Source organism: Panicum hallii, chromosome 2 (genome assembly GCF_002211085.1).
Source record: "Panicum hallii strain FIL2 chromosome 2, PHallii_v3.1, whole genome shotgun sequence".
In the NCBI taxonomy this organism is placed as follows: Eukaryota; Viridiplantae; Streptophyta; class Magnoliopsida; order Poales; family Poaceae; genus Panicum; species Panicum hallii.
This window is the reverse complement of record NC_038043.1, coordinates 39,256,576-39,277,557: the sequence shown is the minus strand read 5'-3', so window position 1 is coordinate 39,277,557 and position 20,982 is coordinate 39,256,576.

The following is a 20,982-nucleotide window of genomic DNA, read 5'->3' as shown; positions in this document are numbered from 1 at the left end:
AGACGCCGGAGGACGTACCCGTTGAGCCCGCCGAGTTCGTTGAGACCGAGCCGGGAGCCGAGTGTGTGGTCGAGCAAGAAGAGAACCAAGGCAAGCAGCTAAGCATGATTCCTTGACCTATTCAACTTGCTTAAATTTAGTTACTTCACTTGGGTATCTATGCTTATGATAATTACTTATCTATTGCATCGTTGGTCCTATTTTCATGCAATGTCCTCCCTTGAGTTGTATATCCATGTCCTTGGCACACATAGCTAGTTGCAACTTAATTAACTAAATGCTTAGTTGTGCTTAGAGTTGGTATATATCTTGTAGGGAAGGTTGGAATAGGATCACTTGTTTCACCACCTTTGTTTATCTTGATCTTTTTATCCGGTGTCGGGTTGTTGGTTGGATCGGTCTAGTTGGAAGTGGGTTTTTGGGGTTTGAGCGGAAGGTAGGGCCTAGAGAAAGGAGTCTCGGAGGCTTAGTCCGCTCGAACCAATTAAGGACCGTCCGTGGATGACCTTGGAAATTGAGCACTTATCGTACTACCACATATCCATTCATGGGGTGGATAAACCAAATACCCTCTAGTTTTAATCGTTGATGCACGGTCCTAGATGCGTGGCCGTGGGGCTTTGTAGAGAGCCTTAGGGGTGTCCCCGGTGGACCTAGGTAACTCTCCGCGCAAGTTAGGCGTGATGTTCAACGGTTAGAACTCGTCGGGAAAGGTTGACGCGAGTACCCCCTCACCCCACGTGATCGGTTGGGTGAGTCGCATGGTCCTTGTGTCGTGTGGGTAAAGTTGTACACCCTTGCAAGGTTAATGAATCAATTCGAATTGCCGCGCTCTCGGTTATGAGCAAGCTCAAGTTTCGACGAATTCTTCGTAGTGTATCGATCTTGGTCGCATGTGGTTTATGATGCTTATGTCACCTCTTATGGTTGGTCAATGTTTAATTAAAATTTTGTGGTGGGTTGGGCAAGATAATTAAAATGCTAGGATGCTAGAATAGGTTTGGATAGTAAGTTCATGCTTATTTAAATTACTTAACCCTAAAGCTTTCTTGTGAGCCCTCATTTGCATCCTCCTTGTTTATTTAACCGCGTAAGTCTTGCGAGTACCTTTGTACTCATGTTGCTATATATCTTAACTAAGTTGCAGGTGAGCCGGAAGTGGTGTTTGGCCATTTCTACCCCGCCGAACCCGGCGCGGGCGAGGAATAGGTCAATATGGTCAATGGCGTCCTTGAGCAAGACGTCATTAATATTATTTCTTATCGTTATCTTTCCGCTGCGTATCGTATTTGGGATATCATGTTGAACATTAAACTTTATGGTTTTTATATCTTCTATGTTATTTGTGAGCCCGAGGCTTGTATCCCTCCTTCGCACCTTAATAGACTTGGAACCTTTCTTTATGTTAAATTGTAATGATTAATGGCTTAACCTTGTATTAAAATTGCTCTTTGTGGATCAATGGTGATGTACGAGCTTGTGACGGTATGTGCATATGCGTGATTCTGGGCATATGTTGGAGCGCATACCGGGACTACCGGGTTTAATGTTATTTTCGGCGAAAGGCTAAGTTGGTCCTTAGTAGTTTAGATGTGGGTTAACCCGTAGCGCGCCATTGGTGCGAGTGCGTGTTAGCTCTCATCTTTACAATAAAGACCGACGGTTCGCTTAAAATGATATTAAATTGGGCGGTTCTCACAGCGGGTATCAGAGCCAGGTTTCGCAAAGTGAACTTAAAAGTTTGCTAAAAAGGGGTTGAGAGCGAAATAAAATTGAATACTTGCATTAATATTTATTTTTCAAAAATTTGAACTTAAGGATTGATTGCTAACTTTCTCCCTTTGTCTTAGAGCTATTATTCTCTCTAATGCTTCACCTGTCAATTAAATATGCTTAATTTCTTATGTTTTATTGAATAGATGGCTACTTTGATCATGGCGACTCGCGCTCCGGACACGATCGGGTTCCCGGCGATCCTCAACGAGATGTTGAGGAGCTCGCACTACTTTTTCCAGCCCGAGTATGAGGTCTATGCTCGCGGCTGTGGTGTTGGTTTGGTGGACTACATGGCGAGCCTCCACCTTGAGCCAAGGTGGATGGTGGGAGCTGTGAGGTACGACTTCCGCGCCTGTGGTACCTCCGTGCAGATGGTGATTCAAGAGGTGGCACGTGAAGCCATCGCCCGTCTTCGTCACGAGCACCGTGAGCTTTGGGAGGCTCCGTTCACCTACCTTCCGGTGAGGGGACCGGAGGATCCCATTGCCCATGTTGTCTCGCCTCCGATGGGACCGTACACTTTGGAGACGTGCATGGCGGACACCATTTCCGCCTACGAGATGGCGCACCGGAGTTTGGTATGGGAGTTGGAGGAGACAAGGAGTCGTCTCGTCCGCCTCCAATACCAAGTGGAGCCGTACCTTCGTTCGATGAAGTTGCCAAGGAAGATCATGGACGACTGGGCGCGGAACACGCCGCATGAGGAAGCTCCTCCGTCGCACCGCTTTCCGCATGTGGTGGGTACTTGGGCCGAGACGCGGGGTTCTTACAATCCCATTACGATGGGGTTGCCCGTGCGTCGGTTCCGCATGGTGCCCACCACCCGTGCGAGTCTCTTGGGGTTTCCGGAGCCTTTTGACCCATGATGGCTTATCGATTAGAGAGAGGGGAAGACGCCCATTAGTCCAAGTGCTAGTAGGAGGGACGTGGCACTTGGGGTAATGTGGTTGTAAGGTGGAGCTAAGCGCTAGAACGTTAAGACGCGCTCATTTTGTGATGGTTAAACTCTTTTGGATGCTTGTGAGTTAAGGACAAGTTAATTGCATGATTATGGTTATGCCTCGATGTGTTACTAGTATTTTAATTATGTGAGTTATTTGAATGTTTTCATACGTGCTCCCTTAAGAAGTTATATATGAGCCCTATATTATCATGTGGAAACGATGTGAGGTGACGACATATTGCACTTATATGTTGCATGCATGCACGCATACGCAAATAACAAATATAAATCATGTGGGTGACCGTTTTCCGTCTTTCTTGCTCTCTAAATCTGCCCTAGCGACTTTGAATGGTAATGATCAAATCTTGATACTCGGCACTTTATTATATTTTCTTTGATAAGTTACCGTTCGAATCTCGATCTTAAGTCAAGTCATTATCTACGCTTTATCATTCCGTTGTTCTCCTTGAGATTATCATTTCTTCCTCGGCCGCTAACTTATCTTAAATTCTTGCTAGGATGAATTTGCGTTCGGGAACCGGCGCGAACCGCGGGAACGGTTCGGGTGGGAACAACAATAACAACAACAACAACAACAACAACAACAACAACAACAACAACGATCTTCCCGGACCTCCCGTCCACCCCACTTTCGCGGATGTGCTTGCCCAACAAACTCAACTACTTGGGCAATTGGTCAATCACATCGGCAACTTGGGCAACATTGGAGTTCAAGCTCCTAGGGAGGAGCCGCAAGTAAACAAGTTTGGGGATTTCTTCCGCACCAACCCACCAATCTTCCGTGGCTCCAAGGACCCTCTTGACGCGGATTTTTGGCTTCACGTCATTGAGGAGAAGCTTAATCTCATCCAATGTGATGAGCATGATAAGGTCTTATTCGCCGCTCACCAACTCCACGATGCCCCGGGGGCTTGGTGGCGGAATTGGAAGGCTTCCCAACCCGCCAATCACCGTTTCACGTGGGAAGGATTCCGGACGGCTTTTCGCTCCTTCCATATTCCTAAAGGTATCATCGACATCAAGAAAAAGGAATTCCTCAATCTCACCCAAGGCCATCGGGATGTAATGGCCTATGTCAATGCCTTCAACACTCTATCACAATATGCACCCGATGAAGTGTCCTCCGATGCCAAGAAGCGGGAGAGGTTCTATGACGGCCTCTCGGAAGAGCTACAAGACAAACTATCCACCACCAAGTTTGATGATTTCAACGACTTGGTGAATATTGCTATCCGTGCCGAGCACAAGATGAAGAGACTCGAAGCTAAGCACAAGCGTCCCGCTCCTACCTCGGCGGGTGGTAGCTCATCTCGCCCACGTGTGGGGCCACCTCCCCCACCGCGCGCGCCGGGTGCGCAACCACCGCGCCCGATGTGGGTGGTACGTCATCCTCAACCACCTCAAGGACAACCCCCAAGGCCGGCCAACGCCTTTTGGAACAACCCAAGCGGCGCTCCAAGGGGTCCGTGCTACAATTGTGGTGGCACGGGTCACATCTCCAAGTATTGTCCTTCACCAAGGCAAGGCGGCACCTCCAATGCACCAAGACCGAACAACCCTCCACCGCAAGCCCCACGCCAAGGAGCCAAGCCATCGCAAGCTCCTAAGCGTGGCCGTCTCAACTACACCACCGCGGAGGAGGTTCCGGACGATGCCGAAGTGCTCATGGGTACGCTTCTTATAAACTCCCATTCCGCCCTCGTTCTTTTCGATTCCGGAGCAACCCTTTCCTTCATTAACAAGAAATTCATGATGCATAGCAAGCTCCAAATGCAAACCCTACCACAACCTTACCACATAGAATCACCGGGTGGGGAAATCATCTCTAAGCACTTTGTAGATAAAGTCCCGATTCTTATTGAGGGAGCCACTTTTCGAGCAAATCTTCTCATCCTAGATAAGCTAGGCTTAGATGTAATTCTTGGGATGAATTGGTTGGGAAAACATGATGGGGTTATCAAATGTGGGCCACGCACCATCGATCTCTTGCACCCCTCCGGGGATAGGGTTCTTCTCTCTCTCGCCACAAAGAAAGCTTGTCTCTATTCCTTGGCGGGTACCGAAACCACGGCGTTGGAAGATATTCCCGTGGTTTGCGAGTATCCGGATGTCTTTCCGGAAGAATTACCGGGCATGCCTCCCGATCGTGAGGTGGAGTTCGTTATTGAAATAATGCCCGGGACGGCCCCCATTTCCAAACGTCCCTACCGTATGCCACCTAATGAGCTAAGAGAATTGAAAGAGCAACTCAAGGTCCTTTTGGATAAGGGTTTTATTCGTCCGAGCTCCTCTCCTTGGGGATGCCCGGCTCTCTTTGTGAAGAAGAAGGATGATAGTCTACGGATGTGCGTTGACTACCGTCCGTTGAATGAGGTCACCGTCAAGAACAAGTATCCTCTTCCTCGAATCGATATCTTGTTTGACCAATTATCGGGGGCTCGCTATTTCTCCAAGATTGATCTAAGATTGGGGTATCATCAAATTAAAATTCGTCAAGAGGATATTCCAAAAACGGCTTTCTCTACTAGATATGGTCTCTATGAATACACCGTCATGTCCTTTGGCCTCACCAACGCCCCGGCATATTTCATGTACTTAATGAATAGTATCTTCATGGAGGAACTCGATATCTTCGTGGTTATCTTTATTGATGATATTCTTATCTACTCGAAGACTCGGGATGATCATGCTCACCATATCCATGTTGTATTACAAAAACTTCGGAAGCATCGTCTTTATGCTAAGTTTAGCAAGTGCGAGTTTTGGCTCGAGAAAGTATCCTTCCTTGGTCACATTCTTTCCAAGGATGGAGTCGCCGTCGATCCTAGCAAGGTGCAAGATGTCCTTGATTGGAAGCAACCTCGAAGCATCACCGATATTCGGAGTTTTCTTGGGCTTGCGGGATATTATCGCCGGTTCATAGAAAACTTCTCAAAAATTGCCAAGCCTATGACCGAATTGTTGAAAAATGGGGTCAAGTTTGAATGGTCTCAAGCTTGCGAAGAAGCCTTTCAAACTCTTAAAGATCGTCTTACTACCGCTCCCGTTCTAGCTCAACCAAATATTCACAAGAACTTCGATGTCTATTGTGACGCCTCTCGCGTCGGTCTTGGTTGTGTTCTTATGCAAGAAGGCCAAGTGGTGGCTTATGCCTCTCGTCAACTCAAGCGTCATGAAGAGAACTATCCAACCCATGATTTGGAGCTTGCGGCCGTGGTCCATGCTCTAAAGATTTGGCGTCACTATCTTCTTGGAAATCATTGCAATATCTACACCGATCACAAGAGTCTTAAATATATCTTCACCCAATCCGATCTCAACATGAGGCAACGCCGATGGCTTGAGTTGATCAAAGATTATGATCTTGAAGTTCACTATCATCCCGGCAAGGCAAATGTCGTTGCCGATGCACTAAGCCGCAAGGCTCAATGCAATTGTTTGACCATGGGACCTCCTCTTCGTACTCTTTGTGATGAATTCCGGAAACTTGAATTAGGCATGGTCAAGGAAGGTCATCTCGGTGCTCTTATAATCAAGTCCGATCTTTATGATCAAATTAAGGAAGCTCAAAGAAATAACAAAGGTATGGCCCGAATTCGTACACTCATGAAGGAGGGTAAAGCTCAATGTTTTTCTTATGATGATCAAGGGGTCCTATTCTTTGGGAAACGTATTGTCGTGCCTAAGGACCACAACTTGAGGCGCTTAATTCTTGATGAGGCTCATAATTCTCAATTCTCGATTCACCCGGGTAGCACCAAGATGTTTCAAGATCTCAAGCAAAGATTTTGGTGGACTCGCATGAAGCGGGAAATCGCTCGATATGTCGCCGAGTGCGATGTTTGCCAAAGGGTTAAAGCCGTGCATCTCAAACCGGCCGGTACCCTTCAACCTTTGCCTATTCCATCTTGGAAGTGGGAAAATATTGGAATGGACTTTATCACCGGGTTGCCGAAGACTATTCACGGGTATGATTCTATTTGGGTAATTGTTGACCGCTTAACCAAATCGGCTCATTTTCTTCCGATCAAAACTACCTACCGAGCCAAGCAATATGCGGAATTGTATCTTACTCGCATTGTATGTCTTCATGGTGTTCCTAAAACAATTGTCTCCGATCGTGGTCCGCAATTTGTTGCCCACTTTTGGAGAAGTCTTCATGAAGCCATGGGAACCGACCTCACCTATAGTACCGCTTACCACCCTCAAACCGATGGTCAAACCGAGAGGGTGAATCAAATCCTTGAAGATATGTTACGGGCATGTGTTCTAGTATATGAGAAGAAGTGGGCCACTTGTTTGCCTTTTGCGGAATTCTCTTATAATAATAGCTATCAAGCAAGTATCAAGATGTCCCCCTTTGAAGCTCTTTATGGACGGCGTTGTAGAACGCCCATCAATTGGTCCGAATCCGGGGAAAGGCCTTTCTTTGGCCCGGATTTGGTGAAAGATGCCGAAGACCAAGTTAAGATCATTCGCGAAAATCTTCGCATTGCCCAATCCCGTCAAAAGCTATATGCCGATCGTCGCCGCCGTGAACTCCATTTCAAAGTCGGTGAGTACGTCTATCTTAAGGTCTCTCCTTTCAAGGGTACTCGTCGCTTCCGGGTCAAGGGTAAATTGGCACCTCGTTTCGTCGGACCTTTCCAAGTCACAAAAAGGATTGGAATGGTGGCTTATCAATTGGATCTTCCCCAATCACTTTCCACCGTTCACAACGTGTTTCACATATCTCAATTGAAGAAATGCCTTCGTGCTCCTACCGACGCCATCGATCTTGAATCACTCGATCTTCAAGCGGGTCTTACCTACGAAGAGCATCCTATTGCCATCCTAGATCGCGTTGAAAGGAAAGTAAAGCGAAGTATGGTGAAGTTTGTGAAAGTTCAATGGAGCAACCACTCCGAAGACGAAGCCACATGGGAACGCGAGGATCGTTTGCGTCAAGACTACCCCGACTTCTTCTTCCAATGAGTGAGTCCTCAAGCTTTTCCCACCGCACCCAACCTTCTTTAAGAAGTTCATCCTTCTAGATATCTTATATGTGTACACAATCACCATCGAAGAGAAATTAAAGGTGTCCTACCGTTCCACACCACCCATGTCTTGTGTATCCTTTCTTCGATGTTTATCTTGTCTAGGTGAATATGGCCTTAATGCACCCGAAGTTCTATCGTCTTTTGTCTACCAAATCTCGGGACGAGATTTTCTTAAGGGGGGGAGAATTGTCACGACCCAAAAATTGAAAGCACGGGATTAAAAATTAAGCAACATCATCATGAGCATCATCAAAGCATTTTGGAGCATCATATGCACTTAATTACATGTGACCATCCATTTTTCTTGTGTGAATTTTGTATAAGTTGTGAAGTAAGTTTGAATTTGGCTATGTGACTGTGCCTCCAAATATTTTATTCAAATACTAGATTTCAAATGGTGATTTTTGGATATTTTTGTGCAATTTTTGAATGCCTAACCCGAGCCATAAAATTCTTGGAAAGTTTGAAAACTGCAATGTTGTTTGAATTTTTGTGAACAATCCATAACGGATTTTTGAGCTCTTGTTGTTGCACTGTGTTCTTGATGATTTAATCTTGCTTCCATAAAATTTTGGTGATTTTTGGAGCCCGGGAAGTGCACGTTTTTAAATTTGCAAGACGAACCGTTGCTTTTCCCTTTTTTTTTCCCTCCTCCCGGCCCCACCGGTCAGCCTCCTCCCCCTCTCCTCCGCGCGCCTGGGCCCACGGGTCAGCGCCTCCCTCCGCGTCCCCCGCGCCTCTGCGCCTGCCCGTTGGGCGTCCGCGCGGTGGCGCACGCCGGCGGCCGCTGGGCCGTCCAGCGTGGCCGCCGCCCCTCGTGTCCCGCGCGCCGCGCCTCTTCTCCTCCCCCGAGCCGCCGTTTTCTCTTCCTCCTTCCCCATTCAAACCGCGCCCCTGCCTCTTCTTCTCCCCCGCTCCAATCCGCCGCCGCCGCGCCGCAATCCGCCGCCGCCGCTCCACCTCCGCCCAATCCCGCGCGCACCGAGCTCCCCCGCCACCTCCTCGTTCAGCCCCGATCCCCAACCGCTCCTCTCCTCCGCCGCCCGAGCTTCCCCGCGAGCGCCTCCGCCCGCCGCCGCCGCTCTCCGCCGTCCAGCTCTCCGCCGCCCCGCCTCGCTCGTCCGCGCTGCGGGTGAGCGCCCCCTCCCCGCTGCGCTGCCCGTGCGCGCCCCGCCTGGGCGCGTTCGCGCCCGTGGGCCGCGGTCCCGTGCCGGCCGTCGCCGCGTCGCGCCGCGCCGCGTGCGCGCGCGTTCGCGCGCGGGCCGCGCCGTGGGCGCGTGCTGGCGCCCCTCGTGGCGAGTCAAGGCCGCGGCCGGCCTTGACTCCGCCTGGGCCGCGCGCTGGCCGCCTGGGCCCACCTGTCGGTGCCCAGGGGTGCTAGATCCGGGTGGATCTAGCGCCGGCCGCCCCGTTCTCCGTTTTATCATTTCATGTGATTTTGTTATTTGCATAGGAAATGTTGTAGGCCTCCAAAAATTGTGAAATTTGTTTTGTTTGAATCCTCTATGGTAGATCTGCTTAGATAAATTAAGTTCATACATGTTAGAGTTCTGTATTTTAAGTTATAAATTATTCTTGTTAAACCAAGTTAATTGTTGATCTTATTTTGTGGTGCTCTAAAAATGCCAAACTAAAGTTTGTTATATTCCCTGTCAAATGCTCTTTCTCATAGTGCAAGTGGTGTATATGTTCCAGTACTGTTTGATAGGTTTTTAATGTGTTTTTAGTTTTGCTGCCTGCAATCTTATAAAATGAATATCTTTTGATAGAAAATTGATAAAATGGTAAAACCACTTCTGTTATCCTTGTTATCATGTCTTGTACCTCTGGTAATTTTATTAGGATTTTTGAAAATGTTTTGCATGGCTTGTAAGATTTATCTTGAGTTTAGCTGCTGAAAATTGTAAATATCATAAGTAATTCTGCAAATAAGTTTTTGATGCAAACTCAACTCTCATGAGTTTATTTTGATATCCTCTGGGTGCAGAAATTAAATCATGAATTGTTCTTGTTAATTTGTTGCATGAGCGAGTTTGCCTTCGGGCTTAGTATTTAAATTAGTAATCGAGCTTGTATTACCATAATGATATCGCTTGCACGTTGATGTGACTTTTCTCTTCTATTGTATGTCATTGCATATCATCTCATTCTCACATCATTGGCATCATCCTAATGCATGCATTTCATTCATACATTTTAGTGACCGAGACGCCGGAGGACGTACCCGTTGAGCCCGCCGAGTTCGTTGAGACCGAGCCGGGAGCCGAGTGTGTGGTCGAGCAAGAAGAGAACCAAGGCAAGCAGCTAAGCATGATTCCTTGACCTATTCAACTTGCTTAAATTTAGTTACTTCACTTGGGTATCTATGCTTATGATAATTACTTATCTATTGCATCGTTGGTCCTATTTTCATGCAATGTCCTCCCTTGAGTTGTATATCCATGTCCTTGGCACACATAGCTAGTTGCAACTTAATTAACTAAATGCTTAGTTGTGCTTAGAGTTGGTATATATCTTGTAGGGAAGGTTGGAATAGGATCACTTGTTTCACCACCTTTGTTTATCTTGATCTTTTTATCCGGTGTCGGGTTGTTGGTTGGATCGGTCTAGTTGGAAGTGGGTTTTTGGGGTTTGAGCGGAAGGTAGGGCCTAGAGAAAGGAGTCTCGGAGGCTTAGTCCGCTCGAACCAATTAAGGACCGTCCGTGGATGACCTTGGAAATTGAGCACTTATCGTACTACCACATATCCATTCATGGGGTGGATAAACCAAATACCCTCTAGTTTTAATCGTTGATGCACGGTCCTAGATGCGTGGCCGTGGGGCTTTGTAGAGAGCCTTAGGGGTGTCCCCGGTGGACCTAGGTAACTCTCCGCGCAAGTTAGGCGTGATGTTCAACGGTTAGAACTCGTCGGGAAAGGTTGACGCGAGTACCCCCTCACCCCACGTGATCGGTTGGGTGAGTCGCATGGTCCTTGTGTCGTGTGGGTAAAGTTGTACACCCTTGCAAGGTTAATGAATCAATTCGAATTGCCGCGCTCTCGGTTATGAGCAAGCTCAAGTTTCGACGAATTCTTCGTAGTGTATCGATCTTGGTCGCATGTGGTTTATGATGCTTATGTCACCTCTTATGGTTGGTCAATGTTTAATTAAAATTTTGTGGTGGGTTGGGCAAGATAATTAAAATGCTAGGATGCTAGAATAGGTTTGGATAGTAAGTTCATGCTTATTTAAATTACTTAACCCTAAAGCTTTCTTGTGAGCCCTCATTTGCATACTCCTTGTTTATTTAACCGCGTAAGTCTTGCGAGTACCTTTGTACTCATGTTGCTATATATCTTAACTAAGTTGCAGGTGAGCCGGAAGTGGTGTTTGGCCATTTCTACCCCGCCGAACCCGGCGCGGGCGAGGAATAGGTCAATATGGTCAATGGCGTCCTTGAGCAAGACGTCATTAATATTATTTCTTATCGTTATCTTTCCGCTGCGTATCGTATTTGGGATATCATGTTGAACATTAAACTTTATGGTTTTTATATCTTCTATGTTATTTGTGAGCCCGAGGCTTGTATCCCTCCTTCGCACCTTAATAGACTTGGAACCTTTCTTTATGTTAAATTGTAATGATTAATGGCTTAACCTTGTATTAAAATTGCTCTTTGTGGATCAATGGTGATGTACGAGCTTGTGACGGTATGTGCATATGCGTGATTCTGGGCATATGTTGGAGCGCATACCGGGACTACCGGGTTTAATGTTATTTTCGGCGAAAGGCTAAGTTGGTCCTTAGTAGTTTAGATGTGGGTTAACCCGTAGCGCGCCATTGGTGCGAGTGCGTGTTAGCTCTCATCTTTACAATAAAGACCGACGGTTCGCTTAAAATGATATTAAATTGGGCGGTTCTCACAGGGACAACATTAGTATATATGCTGCACTACTACTGCCAATGACATGCTAAGCACATCAAGCCGTCAATCCTCAGAAATCCTCATAAAGGTTACCAACCGCGCGCACCATCCTCAAGACTCGTACCAAAGCTCATCATATAAGTTCAATTATATTTGACCGTTGTTTACTTTGCAGTGATGACAGCGGAGACTCGTGATGTCGTGAGACGTGTGGAGCCAAAAGCAAATGCAGTGGGTTTTGTCTTAAATGGGCATAGTGTATGACCACCTGCTCTCCACTATCGAACCAGGCATCTTAAACCAATTCCTCCAACAAGAAAACGACAACAATGATGGCTACGTACACCAGTAACAGGAATTGATATGTAATTAGCCACATGGTGAATGTAGAAGCTTTCTTTGATAGAGGCTGTTCATAGTTAAATTCCAACAAGAAAACGACAACAATGATGGCTACGTACACCAGTAACAGGAATTGATATGTAATTAGCCACATGGTGACTGTAGAAGCTTTCTTTGATAGAGGCTGTTCATAGTTAAATTGGTTTAAGATGACTGGTTCGATAGTGGAGAGCAGGTGGTCATACACTATGCCCATTTAAGACAAAACCCACTGCATTTGCTTTTGGCTCCACACGTCTCACAACATCACGCGAGTCTCCGCTGTCATCTGTGCTAGTCATCACTGCAAAGTAAACAACGGTCAAATATAATTGAACTTATATGATGAGCTTTGGTACGAGTCTCAAGGATGGTGCGCGCGGTTGGTAACCTTTATGGAAAGCCCCCATGGCCTGTGAGGCAGTGACTTTATTTGGTAGCCATTTCCCATGTGTTGGGTCGAAGCTACCATGAAGATCCTACATGGCCAGATCGCCCATTCGACCACTAGTACATTGCGCGCAAAGGCGCGCACTCATGAATACTTTGTTGCTATTTGGTCATAAATAATTGTTTATAAATAGGAAAAAAATGATAAGTAGATTAATTATTTTATAGGAAAAGATATATTAGAACTTCAAATGCTAACAAACTTATGAACCAAAATGATGGAAATTGTAGGGTCTGATTGATTCGTTTCCAAAATGTTGGCATGCTAAAATGTGGACAAGTCTATAAATTTTGGCACTCGTTTAGTTGAAGGTAAAAAGCCAGTCTGATTGCCCACTTCACCGTGCACCCCATCCCCTCTCGGTTCCTGAGGATGTGGCCGAGGGGGTACGAGGTAACCACAATGACCTGATGTGCGTGGAAATAATGCCGCAGCTTGTGGGATGCCATGAGGATGGAGTACAACATCTTCTTTGCCTGCGGGTAACGCTCTTTCGCATCTCGGAGTATCTTGCTCACGAATTACACCGGGTGTTGCACGCATCGAGGCCGCCTTAGGGGCCCGTGCGGGATGATCCTGGGGTCCGGGGTCGGCGGCCCTTCCGTAGCCCCTCGTGGCTCCCCTCTCCCAAGGTCCGGGCTTCCGTCTCCGGGGTCTTCCTCTTCTCTCTCGACAACCAGCACCGCACTTACGACTTGTGGGGTGGCCGAGATGTAGAGGAGTAGTTCATCCTTGTCGTGGGGTGCCATCAGCACCAGGGGGGAGGAAAGGTATTCCTTCAAACCCCGGAATGCCTGATCCGCTTCCACGGTCCACTCGAAACCCCCGGCCTTCTTGAGGTGCTTGAAGAGCGGAAGGCCCCTCTCTCCGTGCTTGGAGATGAACCACCCGAGAGCTGCCATGCACCCCGTGAGGCGTTGAGCCTCCTTCAAATGGGTCGGGGCCTACATGCGATCAATTTCTTCCACCTTCTCTGAGTTCACTTCGATGCCGCGACTTAACACGAGGAAGCCCAGGAGCTTCCCCGCCGGTATCCCAAACACGCACTTCTCGGGGTTGAGCTTGAGCTTGGTGGTTCGCAGGCTATCGAAGGCTTCCGACAGGTCCTACAGGAGGGTCTCCTGTTGTCGGGTCTTCACCACAATGTCGTTGATATAAGCTTCGACGTTGTGGCTCTGCAAGTCCTTCAAGGTAATACGCATGGTCCGTTGGAATGTCGGCCCAACGTTCTTGAGCCCGAAGGGCATGCGGACGTAGCAGTAGGTTCCCACCAGGGTGGTGAACAAAGTTTGCTACTTATTCTCCTTTGCCATGTTTATCTGGTGGTACCCAGAGTACGCGTCCAGAAAACAAAGGAGGTCGCACCCCACCATGGAATCGACAATTTGGTCGATGCGTGGTAGCAGAAAAGGATCTTTGGGGCAGGCTTTGTTGAGGTCGCTGTAGTCCACGCACATGCGAAGCTTGCCGTTGGCCTTCGGGATAATGACCGGGTTGGCCAGCCACTCGGGATGAAAAACCTCCTAGATGAAGCCCGCTTCCCACATCTTCCGCACTTGCTCGCAGATGAAGACTTGCCTCTCCGGTGCCTGACGCTGGACTTTCTGCTGGATGGGCCGTTCTTCGGGGTGCACGGCCAGGCGGTGCTCGATCACTTCCCTGGGGACTCCGAGCAAATGGGGACTCCGGGCATATCCAACGGTTTCCGAAGGCGGTGCTCGATCAACCCCCCACCCCCCTCGCTCGACGCCGCCCCGCCCCACCCCGCCCGCCGCCGCCCCAACGCCCGTCGCCACCCCGCCCTGCCCGCCCTAGCGCTGCGCCGCCCCAGCCGCCCCGACGCCCATCGCCACCCCGCCTCGGCCCACGCCGTCGCCGCCCCGCCCCGCCCGCCGCCCCACCCCACCCCACCCGCCGCCGCCTCGCCCGTTGGGGCTCTGTCTTGCCTGTGCTTTTCCCATATCAATCTTGCAAAATGTTTTTCCACAAGAGCAGTTGAACAATGCTTGGCTTGGCCATTCAGAAAAACATTCAGACAACCAAGCATTGTTTTAGAATCTGATAGTTAGTGTCATGTGCAGCAACCATGAATCCTGAACGGATATTGCAAGTACGATGTGAACTGTAGATTGTCACACCCTAAAATATTTAATTTTAGGATGTGAGTATCTTTTAGAAAGTATTCATCCATCAATAGGGTTTCCCAAGAATGTTCCAGAATTTTTTTGGAAATTATTCACTTTTTGCGTAGAGCTAAATCCATTTATTGGAAAGTTCTAAAATCTTTTTCCTGGGCTCCGAGTATTTTATTTGGACTCATCGTGTCCTAGATTTTTCCCCAAAATTTTGGGATTCTTCTGGATATATTTTTTTATGGTTTAAAATATTTATCTAGATTTTTCTAGATAGATTTTAAGCTTGAAAATATATTCTGGAAAATGAATTCATTTTCTTTCCTCTCGAGCTGGAAATAACTCATTTTGGGTCTATTCCGCCTTAAACCCTACAAACGTGCCGCGTGCGAGCTTCAGCTCGGTCACCACCACTAACTCGTTGTGTCGCGTTTCATCGAGAAAATAGACCAGAAGCTTCTCTTTGAGGAACCCTAAGCGAACCCCCTTGTTTCCCTTTCTTTTTGTATTCTGGAGTTTGATTGCTTGTCGAAGCTAGCGTACTGCTAGTTCCGACAACCAGAATTGCCGCTGCAAGGTCCTGAACTGATCCGCCAATGATCCAGCCTGATTCTCCCTTCTCTTTTTCGCGCTCTCGAATAACCGTTCACGTTCAACCAGCACTGTCAGTTCGTTTTCATGTTCGGCCCTCACCCGAACCTATTCGGCCCATAACCGAACCCCTCAGCCTCACGCCCACCTGAATGCCGCACGCCCTCAGCCTCGCCCCCTGCGCGGCCGACGTCCCTGCTGCCACACGCATTCCGCTTCTCCGCTTGCCTCTTGCTCAGCCGCCACCCGAGCTCGCGCTAGCGGCGCCGCCGCTGCTTGCGAGGCCGTGCGCCCACGATAGAAGTCACGAGCACCGAGTCAGCGCGACCCTCCTGCTCGCAAGGCCGAGCGCCCGAACCCTCGCGCCCCTGCAGCTAGGACGTTGTGCCTATAAATCGTGAGGCCCGAGCCCTCCCGTGAGTCCTGCGTCCTACACCCCATGCTCATGCTCTCCCCTTGAGAAACCAGAGCCGCACGTCGCCGGTCCTAGCCTCCCCACGACTCCCTGCTGCTTGTGCCCCTTCTACATCGCCCCGAGTTCCTGCAGCCAGCGCCGCGTCGCCCTCCCCTCGCTTGTGCCCCCTGCTGCTTGTGCCTCCCCCCCTCGTGCGCAGCCCTGCACCGCTGCCCTCCACTGTTCTGTGTTGCGTCGTCACCCAGGAACAAGGCAGGCACCCGAGCCCCTGCGTGCCCGAGGCCCTGCATCCCGTGCGCCCAGACCTGCCCCTGTGCGTCACGCTCCTCCACGCCCAGCCCGAGCCCCTGTAGCCATGGCCCCCCTGCAGGCCGCCCCTGCCCAGCGCTGCCCCCCTCCCTCCCGCACGTCCGCTTCCACGAAAAGAGAAGCGCCGCCGCCCGCAGCAGAGCACCGCCGCCCTCTTCTCGGGCGAAATCCAGCCACCACGATGCATCCCCGCGGTAAGTAAGGTATGGAATCGAATCCCCTCATCGTCCTCTTTCATTTGCCCCACTCCTCGCGATCTCCCGTACCCTAGAACACCGGGAATTTGGCCAACAGTAGCTGCCGGCCACCATGGGGCTGTCTCAAGCCTTTTGCAATTTAGCCCCCTAAAAATCTTGTAATTCCTGCAGTTTTTCATGTGTCTTGCAAAATCTGCAGAAAACCCTCTGGATCTATTACATCTTTTCAATCCAACCCCACCTATGGTCTTTTTCAGATCCAACCCTAAACCTTTCTTTATTTGCGAGCACTATTTACTGTGTCTTGCAGATCTTTCGTGCTAGCCCCTGAAATCTATAGTTAGTTACTTATAGGTCCCTACAACCATGTTTCATCCGTAGTTTCCACGTTTTAGATTCATTTTGATCCGTTCTTTTTGCGTTAGTCTTCTAAAACCCTAAGATATCATTTTGTAGCGTTGTTGTTGTATCGTAGTTCCTATTTTTAAAATTTAATATAGATTTAAATTGATTAATGCTCTCTCATCTAGTTTTTCCAACTAAAATCCAATTAAGTCTTTACTCCAATTTTCTTAATTAATGTTAATTTGATTAATATCAACTTAAATTTTAAGTGTTTTAGTTATAATTTGTTTAGTTCAACACGAACCATAAATTTCGACGTTTAGATGCTCTCACCAGCTTATTTGCTAATTATTGTTTAACTAGTGTAATTTATACCTAGACAATTATAAATAAATTGGACTAAGTTCTATTTCGTCTTTATGAATGCAAATACAATATGAGTTAATTATAATTAGGGATATTATCTTTTGAATATCTTTTACATTATTTTTATAAATTAAAATAAATAAAAGCCTATAGTTCTTTTATTCCTTTTATAACACAAATCTTCCAAATAGTTGTTTCTTTTCAACCGTAGCTCCTTTTTTCGTGTCTCTTGCGCTCTTGTGACCGTAGCAACGAGTCCTATCCTTTTGTACGCTCTTTTTAAGCTTCTTTTTGTTTTGTGTATTGTTCTTAGTTGTTCTTGTTTGTTTATTTGCTTGTATGGTTGGGCCCGATGCTTGTGTGACATTAGAAGGAGCACGATCGAAGAGTTTTGAAGATTAATAGTTTTAAGAACAAGAGTTGAAGACTTTGAGTAGCTATTCACTAAAAGAAAGGTAAGTGTTTTCTTGATCATTCTTTTGTCCTAATAATCATAATAAATATAACTTTTTCTATATTGTTATCGCCATAATTTAGGCAGGCTAGAAAGGTGGGCCGTGGAGCAAGATGGGTTTGAAGGATAGTCATAATGGGCTTGCGAATCGGACCCTATGCAGGTGTTTGGGGGCCAAGGTTGGCCGTGTATCTAGTAGGCATGTATGTTTAAACAGTTTAGATAGAGATGGTTAAGATTTGTGTCGTATTTAGTTAGGATTGGTTAGAAGAAGCAAGTCTACGGACTATAAATATGTACCCTGGATAAATAATAAAGAGATAGAATCATTCATCAACAACTCTCGGCGCATCGCCACCCCTGTTCTAGGGTTTTTCTGGTAAGCGCCGTGCGACCCCTATCACGTTCTGCATGATCGGGGTAGTATCGTTCTTACTTATTTACTTTTCGTGTTCCTCGTTCTGAAGCGTTGTTGATGGTGAGTAACATTAGTTATCTTAGCGTTTATAGAGTAAGCATCGGCTCTTCCATGTGCTAATCGTGATTTGCTTGTTACTTGTAAAAGCTCGATTTCTCCTGTACCCAACTTAGGGTATAAGAGCGGTGCCTTGTTTCATATCTGTTTAGTAGATCCAATCTGTTCTGGTTAATCTTCATCAATCGAGGATTTAGTTTAATATCTGCATGATTAGGCCCTGTAAACGGATTGAATGTTCCGGCAGTGTCCTGGGTATTTTATAATAGCGTAAGAAGGGATTGTTCCGGGAATCGGCTTTTAGTTGGTTTTTAGGCCTCTGCTTAGGTTGTTGTTTTATTACCCTCCGTATCTGTTAGGCTCGATTACATGCAGGATGTTCCGATTATGTCATGAGAGCTTTAACCATCGTAGATTGGATTAACTCGATGCTTGTGAAGCAAGATTCGTATTGCCACTAGATATATTTGCTGTATTTCTAGATCCGATCCGGTACTAAATACAATCGGCTCTTTACAGCCAATACTGGGAATCATCCAATGTGCCGATCACGACTCGGTCTAATGTTTGTACGTGTCTGTGTGTGTAGGAAACTAACGCATAACACCTTCCTGATCAGGTACAAGGTCAGGTGGCACGCCTAGCAATCCAGAAGCCAGGACGTGTGCCGGATCTCGGGCCGTTGACGGACGGCCCGGGGCCCACCAGCAATCCCGGGAGCCTCTCGGCTCCTCGTGTTGCCTGTCGCTGCTCGCCAGTGGGTTTTGACCGACAACACATTGTGGCATGCCCAGTGGGACCGTCTTCATCATCTTCATCATCTTCATCATCTTTACCGTCTTCATCATCTTCATCACCATCACCATTTTCACCATCTTCATCGACTCCATCGGCTTTGGTTGGCGGGATGAGGAGGGACGAGCCGATCACCTACGAGGAGCTTCCTGCTAAACATAAGCAGAAGTATGATGAGATTAAGGCTCTCTTCGAAGCTGATCTCATCAGCTCCTTTGAGGAGACCCGCCACCACGGCGTTAGGTGGAAAGGATTTTCACCCGAAGGCGCCCTTGATGGGGTGGATCTGTCCACCCCATCGGAAAATCGTACCAGGGCTCTACGTCAGGAAGTAAACTACGTGGTGGCCCACTCGCTACACCGACATTCCGAGAGCTTGGCTAACGCTTTCGAGCGTGTGGCGCTGCGTGTGGTCTAGGAAATTATGAAGCATCAATACTCTCCAACGGAACCTACCTTGGGAAGTTACAAGGGAGAATTGCCATTCCAAGCTAGGCCACCACTGCCTTATGCGCTCACGGCTGCGGAGTCACATGGCTCTCCGGCCTATGTTGTTTACAAGGTGGGAGGTGATCCTGTGGATCACCAATTCTTCAGTGAGCCGCCCAAGGAGATCCCGTATGGATATATGTGTGCTTATATACCGGATAGCAGTAATCCGGTACATTCAGTGCAGAGGGCGGCTGGAGGAGTTCCTGGAACAGATGCAGACAAACAAGTGTGGCTAGCAGCCTATGCCACAGGGCTGAGTCACCATAATGGGCACTCGGCCCTAGGATCACAGACGGCGAAACAAATCAGTGCCATCCTAAGAGATCAGTTTAGTATTCTACCAAAAAGGAGGGCGATCGGCTATACTAAACCGTATCCTAGTGATTATGACTTAATTCCCCTACCGCCTAAGTATCGGCTTCCTGAATTCACTAAATTCAGTCGAGCAGAAGGATCCAGCTCCATCGAGCACGTGAGCCGATACTTAGCGCAATTAGGGATGATCTCGGCGTCGAATCCCTTGCGAGTGAGGTTTTTCTCACAATCTCTCACAGGGCCAGCCTTTGGGTGGTATACGTCATTGGGCCCTGATTCGGTTCGCACCTGGAAGCAGCTGGAGGAGCAATTTCATATCCAGTATCACTCGGAGGCTGCAGAAGCAAGAATTGCTGACTTGGCGCAGGTACAGCAGAAGTGTGGGGAAACCGTGGTAGAATATATCCGGCACTTCAGAGAGATGAAGAACCGGTGTTACTCGATGCGGATTTCAGAGAAGGAGGCGGTCGAGTTGGCATCTTTGGGATTACTGAAGCCGATCAGGGACCTGGCTTTCCAGTTGGAGTTTACTTCTCTAGCGTATTTGGTGCAAAACCTAACAACGCATGAGTAGCGCCACCCAGAGCTATACCAAGATAAGTTCAAGCGTCAAGTGGTATTGATTGACACAGAGGAAGCTGAAGACTCTGGGGATGAGCAGGAAGTGGTAGTCGCAGAATGGACTCGGGGGGCAAACCCCGTACCCTGTAAGTGGGTGAAACAGAAGGGGCCCGTGAAAGGTTTCGACTTCGACGTGAGCAAAGTTGAACAGATATTCGATCTGTTATTGAAAGAAAAATAGTTGAAGTTACCTGAGGGTTATAAGTCTCCTACAGCGCAGGAACTGAAGGGGAGATCATATTGCAAGTGGCATGATTCTTTTACCCACAACACAAGCAACTGCAAGGAGCTCCGTCGACAGATCCAATCGGCTATCGAGCAAGGCCGATTGATTTTGAGCCAAACCGCCATGAAAGTCGATACCCAGCCCTTCCCGTGTGTGAACATGGTGGAAGGTTATGACCGGTCTGCAAGGCAGCAATTGGATTTCGCGCTCGGCATCAACATGGTGGGGTTAGCGTCACATCGCCAAACCAAGAATGAAGAGGCTGATCCTTGCGATCAGCCCCAAAAAGGAGAAAAGGCATATATCACAGAGGAGCAAGTGAGGCATGTCAGGAATCAGCGGCCGACTTCTTCTGATCTCCTCTAGAAGTACGAGTACCAGTACCAGTAGTGTTTCTGGCGAGAATTAGAGGAAGAGGAGTATGAGCGCCGTGCTGGAAAGCGTTTGAAGAAACATGAAGACGCGCGTGATCATTGGCATTGCCTGTTCTTCATTGGGATTCTGGCATGAGTCGATTGCCTACTACCAGAGATTGCCCAGAGTGCGGACCTGTGAAACCAGATGCAAAGGGATTCTCGGTTTTCCGGCGTTTAGGACCTGTTCCAAATCAGCAGGAGCAGATTCAATCACCACAAAGGAGGGTGGACTTTGAAGAAGAAGAAGAAGATAAGTATCATCGTCCACGATGGTGCCCTGATGGACTCAATCGTTCTCAGAAATGCAGGGTTCAGC